The sequence below is a fragment of the Chelon labrosus genome, assembly GCF_963514085.1.
Source record: "Chelon labrosus genome assembly, chromosome: 22".
NCBI lineage: Eukaryota > Metazoa > Chordata > Actinopteri > Mugiliformes > Mugilidae > Chelon > Chelon labrosus.
In genome coordinates this window covers 5,326,436-5,335,262 of record NC_140355.1, presented here as the reverse complement: position 1 = coordinate 5,335,262, position 8,827 = coordinate 5,326,436, and positions in this window count along the sequence as shown.

Here is an 8,827-nt window from a genome sequence, read left to right as displayed (position 1 = left end):
GGAGAGAGCCACTAATGCCATCAATTGCTCTCCCTGGATTAGGAGAGGCAGGGAGTGCAGCCTGCAAATACCCACCGACTGAACAAATGAAGGAACCGAGCAGCCATCTTAACTCAACTCACTTTATCTCTCCTGTCTTTATTTTATCGGTGCAAGGAGAAGCTAGGCCAGTGCAGGGAGATTATTTCACCTGTTTCTACCTGCAGTGAACTGAGAAATTTAGACTTTCCCAAAGCAGATTCTGGATGAGACCAGTAACAATAAATTCAACCTGTTGGCATAAATGAGATTTTAACAAATATAAACTCAAGCAAAACTGACTCACTGAAGAGGCCGCAGTAGAAGCCTAAGCGTTTAGTTTGTGTTTAATAACAAGATGGATGACTTCTCTCAGAATTTTAGAGAAAGGCAGTATCATAATGCTCAGTGGAGCTGACCTCAGCAGATTATTGTCTCCAGTGATTTTTATTTATTTTTTTTCATTTAAAAAAAAAACAAACTCTGTGACAGTCACAAATAGAGAACAGCCACAGAGTAAAACCAGTACAGTAGTAGTATATATAGTAGTAATATACCCGCATTAAAAAGCATTACTTTTTGTATTGCAAGCTTTCTGACTTTTATGTGTGAATAGTATGGTTAAGTATGCACAGATTTTCATACGTTTTTCAGAACGGAAATTTTAAGTCTCCTTTCTGCAGAGGAGACTCTGGATATCACTCTTTAAAATGTCCAAAATTTGAAAATATTGTCAACAGACAATCTGTTTTGCCATTTTTTTTAATATTATGATGTTAAGTAAATCAAATTATGAACGTAATATAGAGGATACACAGTGGATGTGAACATAACTGAAATATTTGTTGTATGTAAGTGCTGCGTGGGTTTCCTGGTGCTCCAGCTCCTTCCACAGCCCATGCTTGTTAGGTTAAATGGTGATACGTGTGGAAGATAATGATTGTTTGTCTGTCTGTGTTAGCCCTGTGTTAGACTGGTGACCTGTCCGGGGTGTGTCCTGCCCCTCGACCAGTGCCAGCTGGGATTGGCTTCAACCCCCTCACTACCCTCTAAGAATAAGCGGTAAGAGATTATTCTAAATTATTAGTGTAAATATGCAAAATGTAAATGTCCTGTCGTGTCACACTTTCGCACGTTTGATCCGAAAACATGAGCTCCAAACATCCCATCAGAGGCATGAAGTGTATCTCTTCTATTACTGACATGATTGTATGCAGGATCAGATGAATGAATTCCATGTGTATCAAAGAGGAGAGGAGGAAGCTGCTGTGCATGTACGACTTAAATATAAGAGAGTAAAGAGTGCATTGTGTGGCTAAAGATTCCAGTCAATTTGTAACACGACACCAAGGGCCCAACACCACCGCCCCAAAGCTTTTAACAGCATCCTGAGTGTTTCATTATTGAGTAAAGGAGTACTTATACTGTTAGTGCCAAGGTGGGTCACCCAACACCAAAACCTGCATAACTGCTTGAACCAGCCAGAGAAAAGTTGACCGATTTTCCTGCAAGTCATTCAGAGCTGCCACCTCTGTCCATCAGCTCCAGTTAAAGACAGAGGCCCCCGCAATGGTGCAACCGTTCATGACATCATGTGAGCATCTAATGTTAGTCTCATTTCTAAGCATGCATGGTGAATTGATGCACATTTATACTTTCTTTTTCTCATCCAGGTCTTTTAGCAAGTGTTAGCTTCACCACCAGAGCGGCACCGTGCAGCGGAAAGAGGAAAAAAATCAACAATGTAAGCTCTGACAAACAGAGCCACTCCCTCTGGCAGCTCTGCATGGTGGGCCCTCTAGCCCTCTCTGTTACATCAGGATGCATTCTGGGAATTGTAGTCAGGGCAAGTTGTCTGGCATACACAGGCTGGATGAGCTTAAACAAACTCAGCTGAGTGGGAGAAGCTCTAATTGAGAGACGTTTATGTGAAAATGGCGCAGAAAAGAGGAGTGCTGTGTGAGAACATTTTAAGTGAAAGAAAGACAAGAGGCAGATTGAGAAGGAGAGACGCTGAAGGTACACAACAAGCAGGCTAAATACAAAAAAAAATTTAAAAAAATTACCCGTTTGTCATCCAGATTCTGCAGAGCTTCTTTCCCCGTGCTCTCCCGTATCTCCACCTTCTTAGGCTGGGAGATGTCGGTCTGCCGGTCAATGACTCGCCCGTCGCTCTTGCCTCTGCACATAGAGAGAGCGTCAAAGTCCAGCGTCTTGCTGTCCGAGGAGCCTTCCACCGGGCAGAACATGCCACAGAATTTCTGCCTCGGCCTGGCGGGGCTGTCAGAGCCCATGCTCTTGAAGAACGCTGGCACTTCCCCGGCGGTAGACATGCCTTGTCAGGTTTCTTCGCTGTGTAGCTGCTCAGATGCTCACGGTCTCAGCTTCTTTCTCGCTCTTCTTTTTTTTTTTTTTTTTTCCTCCCCTGCTCCGCGCTCCTGAACAGACACCGCCTTTGCTGGTTCTCAAGCGCAGGTGGTCGCACTGTGACAAAAGCGCAAGAAATGATCTATCAGGCTAATTCTGCGCGGACGCACTGCCACTGTTAGAGAGACATCTGATAGAAGAGAAAGATGTGCAATGGAACCCTAGTGGTCTATGATCCCCCTACAGATCAGCAACAATTTTCAACTGCTTACTCATGAGTCTAAATTAGCTCCTCGCCTACAGCCAGTCTCCCTGTGCGAGTTATAACCCTTACCACATGAGGGAGAGACCTACAGTCTCGCTTTGTCAAAAATAAAGATCCAATAAGCTGTACGAGGAGGAGGAGATTACCTGGAGCCTGTGTCAACCCGTCCAAAGACCTGCGGTGCCAAGGAGCGCATCAGACCTGAGTGTCCGGGAATGATGGGTCCCTTCTTGTCCAAACGAAACACTTGCTCTCCAGTGAAATCTAATTCATCCGGCTACAGCGTCATGCCTGTCAGAGAGTCTAAAAGCTGTGGAATGGAAGAACTACACGTCCCAGCGGGGCGTTTCTGTCAGAAGTTGGAGGTCAAGAGGCGATCAGCACCGAGGAGAGTTCCCCGAGAGTCACACCCACTCCTAAAATACAGGGCGCTGTCCCTTCAGCACCACACCCTGCGCTCCGACACACACCTTACAGAGTTCCTTACAGTTTTAGCAAGAGTTTTTACCTGACATGTGTCCAGATCAAAAAAAGCTAAGTCTTTTACACAGAAAGGAACGTGCTTCTGTTCCCCAATCTGAAATGTTTGTGAACTATCTCCTGGAAATTTCTATTTTTATGACATGCGTGTTTATTTTGTTCCTGCATTTTTCCAGTAACATTGGCTGAAGAAACAAATCCAATTTTTACTGGGGGCGTGGGGTGGGAGGAGGAGGCGAGGGGGTGTCTTTTGTGATTATTTATTAAGTCTTGGAGACTTGAAGACTCTGCGGTTGTCGCTGCCAGCTGATAAATCCTAATGCAGGGGATGACATCACGTTTGTTCCCAAAGGAGCCCCACCCATTAAGAAAAATGAGAGGTGTGTGGGGGGGGGGGGATGAAAATTGAAAATAAAATCACATAAACCAGACTAACATTGGCAGAAAACTAAACCTAAGGCCATTGCAAAAGTCAGGATAGATTTCTGTCATATCACCATCAGGTTCAGCAGTTACAAATGTAAATAAACTGGTGATAAAGGTACTGCTGAACTGTTAGTAAACTGATAACAGGATGTTATATGTTACAGAAAAACATCAGCCAGAGACATTTTTCTCAACCTGGCAACCAATATTGTCTCATACCTGCAGAAGGAAGACTGACACTGTGTCTTCAAGAAACCCTACAAGCCCAGTTGTCCTTGTTTCAGTGTGCTTTTCTGATTCTACCGAGACCTGGATGACCAAGGACCTTCACAGACAACCATGGCTTATAGCTGAACTACACACAGAGGTGCATCAATTACAACTTTCTACCTTGCTGCAAAGACCCCAGTCTAAAACAGGTCTGCCGTATACTCATGAGTGCACACAGTAAGATAGAATCATGCTGTTTGATATGCTAAAGCTGTCCTGATGGTCTCTGTTGGGAAATCAGCTCTATAGTGCACAAAGGACAGACAGAGAAAATGCTGAGTCATAAATGTAGAGTTTCTTGTAGTGTGGTGGACACAAACAGGGAAAAAATGACAATTTGACAATTTGACAATCATCATCCCTCTTTATGCTCTGACAGTAAAAACATATGCCCTGTGTGGCAAACTGGAGGCATAGTGTTTAAAAGACATGTACATTTATTTGACAGGGAGTGTCAGGTGCATCATGGGGAATGTAGGATGCACTGGCATTTGACACATGGTAGAAAAGTCTGCTTCTGCTGGAAGGATTTGACTCTTGCATTTCATAGTCTGGTTTCCATCCTACTGAGACCGTTTTACAACTAAAAGCACCACCATTAAAGATGTCTACTTCCTCCTTGCATCCAGGAAAACCCACTGCACCCTCTGTTACCCACCTATTGATTATCACCCCTGCACAATGCTGCACTGCAAACTATTGCTTATACCAGTGTTTTCAGACTTTGCACACTTGACACTTTCTAGCCTCGGATTGTCTTCTTCCACAAGGCTGTAATTCATCTGATGCATTTGACCCTGCTGTAGTAAAGCAGAGTAATGCACAGCCTGTGTCACTCACTGCACCTTGACACAGTTCCTCTTGCACTTACAGCAAGCTAAACGCCGAATCTTCAGAATGCAGAGATATTTGCTGTATTTCATCGTACTGCGCGCATCATCAGTGTATAATAGGCAGATCAGAAAACATGCTTTTAGAAAACCACAAAGTAACTTCATGTGGGCATTAGAAAAAATGTCATTTTAATTTTAATTTTTAAGATGATATAATGCACATTTTATTAGATTATACCTTTCAGTAGTCTCCTATCCAGGTAGCAACAAAAAGTACAAAAAACATGCATGAATGCATTTTGGACACAAGAGCATGGTTCAGGTGTGTTGAGGTGTTTGTATTAACACTTTGCACATGATCCCGGGAGTTTCAGCAATAATAAGCTCATCATGACAACTAGAAATTTAAATTAACTTTCAAACCTTTGGACCTTTGGACCTGGCATTCATGTGGATGTTACTGAGACATGTACCTACCACCCACCTAGACCAGACCAGACACCCCCACCCCATAGCAATGACACTCTTTGATGGCAGCAGCCATCCCCAGCAGGATGCAGCCTGACACAGACACCCACAGAAACAGTTTAGGAACAACTAAAAACATGAAAAACAGCACAAGGTGTTGACCTGGCCTCCAACTTTACTAGATCCCAAACTGATCAAGTATCTGTGGGATGATAGATACAGAGGCCCCTCCCCTCAACCCATAGGACCCAAAGGCCCCCACTAACAACATTCTGTTGCTAGACACTACAGGACACCCTCAGAAGGCCCATGTCCATTCTCTGATGTGTTACACCTGTTTTGGAGGCAGAAGAGAGACCTACACAATATTAGGGAGGTGTTGTCGCAATGTTATGCATGATCGGTGTATATTCATTGCAAGTGCAATAGGCATCCACATTAACTGTGATTTATAATGAACATTGACTAGATGGCCGAGCGGTATAAATAAATCAGTGCTGCATGGTGATCAATAACAACATGCGGTGAGTACTTACTCTAACACACACACAGTTGATTCCTGACTTGCATTATAACGGACAAAAGATCTCTACCACAAGAGGCCATGGAAAACATTTTAGCGCCGGGTTTGTGTCGGCCCAGTTTCCATAACAACATGGTTCGCAGCAAATGGCTTTGTTGCTACTATTTCCTCTCCCAGAGGACTGTGCAGGCCGCTGTGTGGGTGGGTGGGTGGGTGGTCGTCTCTGCAAGAGAGGACAGCAAGGTTCTGCTTTCTGAATGTCAGAGGAGGATCCTGAAAAGTGAAAAATGTCGGGGTTGCAGCCACGCCCACGGACAAAGACAGTGGCCTGACACCTCCCCTTGCTGAGCTGTTGTTGCACAAAACAAAACAAACGTCCCCCGGCCGAGAGCAGAGACGGAGGGGGGGGATGTGTTAGATAATTAGAGGGGAAAGTTGGCAGGGTGCCCTATAACAGTTGGAAGAGGCAGAGGGAGAGTGTGTGTCTCTGGACAGGAAGGGCATGGCCCTGGCATCCATGAACAGATGTAGGACAAGCAGTGAGATCAGCAGTATGAGTGGATTCTCTAATCGGTGGCTCCCAGTGAAAACGGTGGACTCTGATTAGATCAGATCATTAGCCCTGTGCACTTCAGCTCGAAACAACAGTTTGTTGGTCTGAAGGCCGCCACTTTGACACTGACTGATATCAGAAACTGAATCAGTCATCGTGCATCATAAGCTGGTGCTGGTGGTTTCCAACCTGTGTGAGATGCCGTAGCTTAAATGAAACTTATCCAAAAATTATGTCATGTGTATTTTTGTGTTTTAGTTTGGCCCAAGTCCCATCCATTAACAAGGAGGAGGTGGAGCTTAAGACGTATACTGCAGCCAGCCACCAGGGGGAGCTCTACTTGCTTTGACTTCACTTTTGAGGATCAGTTCTGCTGTCCGTCTTTATACTGTCTATGGTCTGTGCAGAGGATGATCAAGAAGTTCCAAGTAGAGATATGAAGTCGCTCCCTCTGCTGCGACACACAGGTCTGCTCTGTAGCTTACATATATATACCATTCCAATGGGACGACACTATGTCAAACCGATGTCAGCCAGTCAGCCCAGCACTCCTGCAGAGTCGTTCATTCTCCCCAGAGGATGAATCCTAATGATTTCTGCGACCTCCAGTTTTTTCTTACAAGTCTTACCCAGGACAATCCCAATTCCCAGGACAATTTGAGGTCCGGTGTCTTGCACGAGGACGCTTCCAGATGTGGAGTGGGGGAGATAATGGTTCATGGATGACCGAGTCTACCTTGAGAACCACAAGAGCTTAATTATTGGAGGAACTGACATGAAATGAAGAGTATATACGTTCCTCTGATGATCTCCTTTATCCAAATTGCACAACCAAACACAATAAACTGCAGACAGTACATTTTTTTCTGGATTTGCAAGCAGTTCCAAGTTGTGTTTTATCACTTTGGATCATATTTTTGTGATGTTTTCTTTATCTACGACGTGAGCATGTTAGCGTTTAGTGTTTAGCGTTTAGTGCAGCTTCAGAACCACCAGCGTGAAGGTAGGATGTTATTCTTTATTTAAAGGCAGCGACCCCTGTTCACCATTTCTCCTTGTAGAAAGATACTCATTCACAGCATTAACTTCGCTGACATTTTGATATTTGGATGGAACAAGTGTTCAATTTACCAGTCCTGCCACTAACAGCAGCGTTCATTAAGTGAACATATTTTCTTCAAAATAAAATAAAAAATTGAGTTCTTTATTTAAATAACTAACAATAAATTAAAGGTTTCTACTGCTCAAAAGCAAAAACAAAAAGTAATTTCAGTTGGATATCTTTCTTGTGGAGATAAATGACTGATGGACACAAGCAGGACAGGACAAGGAGAACAAACCGCTCCATATGTAGGAAGCCATGCTGACTGGCTTTGTGTCACAGATAAATGTGCATCACAAACACACTTGCCTTTGTTATTTAGTGTGTCTTTATCTGGCACTCACAGCTACTGCGGTACATTCTGCTCAATGCTGAGGAGATGAAGAGGAAAGTCTCTTCACCAGAGGGATGGAGACGGAGCTGGCCACCACCCTGTAACCCATGGTAACGCCGTCAGCTGCAGTGGGAGGGGCTGCGTGTCTCACTGTGTCGGGATTGGCTGGGAACAGGTGTTCTGAGGTTCCATATAGGGGAGATGGAGGAGGAAGTGATGTAGGAGGAGCAGTGGTGGAGACAAGGGGTACATTCAGATTAGTTATTTTTTGAACTGATCAAAATTGTACTAATTGTCAACACATTATTCAAAGATTCTGGTGATAACCTGGATTGTGTACACTGAAATGTTGAGCACTGGGAATTGTTTGATAAAATTTACAACATGCAAGATGTGACTACCTGCAAGATATTCTCTCGTGCCAGGTTTTGGTAATTCCTTGAGGACTGCAAAATCCCTTATGAAACAAGATACTATTTGCAATCTTTCTTGCAGATTTACTGTCTAATCTGCACATTTGTATCCATTTCTAGAAGAAAAACTAAAAGCCTGACCTACTTTAACTAAGTCTGGAGATAACTTACATTTGCATTTATAATTAAAAAGCAATAAGGAATAATGTGATATTTTTGAAAATGCCTGTCTTCACTCTCTTCGCAAGAATTAGAGAAGAAGGATGACTTTACTTTTATAGCTGTTCATTATGTCTGAAGCTACATGCACCAAGCATAGCTTAATTTACTGTAAAGACTCGAAGCAGAGAGGCTAATTAATGTTCTAATCTACCTCTTGACAGAAAGCAGAGCAGCACTTTTCCTAAAATGTCAAACCAGTGAACCAGGCAAAGTGCATCTGTGCAATTATGTGTACTGTATTTTAGGGTAAAGGCTACTTTGCTTCAATCAGTGTAGTTTAATGAGTAACTGCTCTGCACTACCGAGTGCTTAAAAGGCCAGCTTCATCTTCATCCTGGAGACTGGTATCTTGGCATTAGGAGAATAAATAACTAAACTATCTCTAATACCATAAATGTATAGCAGAAACAATGAAGTGCCTTGACCTTAACTAAAAACATGTCAAGGAGACACAAAAACACTTACCACATGAGATCTGTGTCTTCTGTAACTAATTATTATAATGAATCTGGGCTGAATGACAGAGTTAGGACCTACTGGGATAACTGAAATG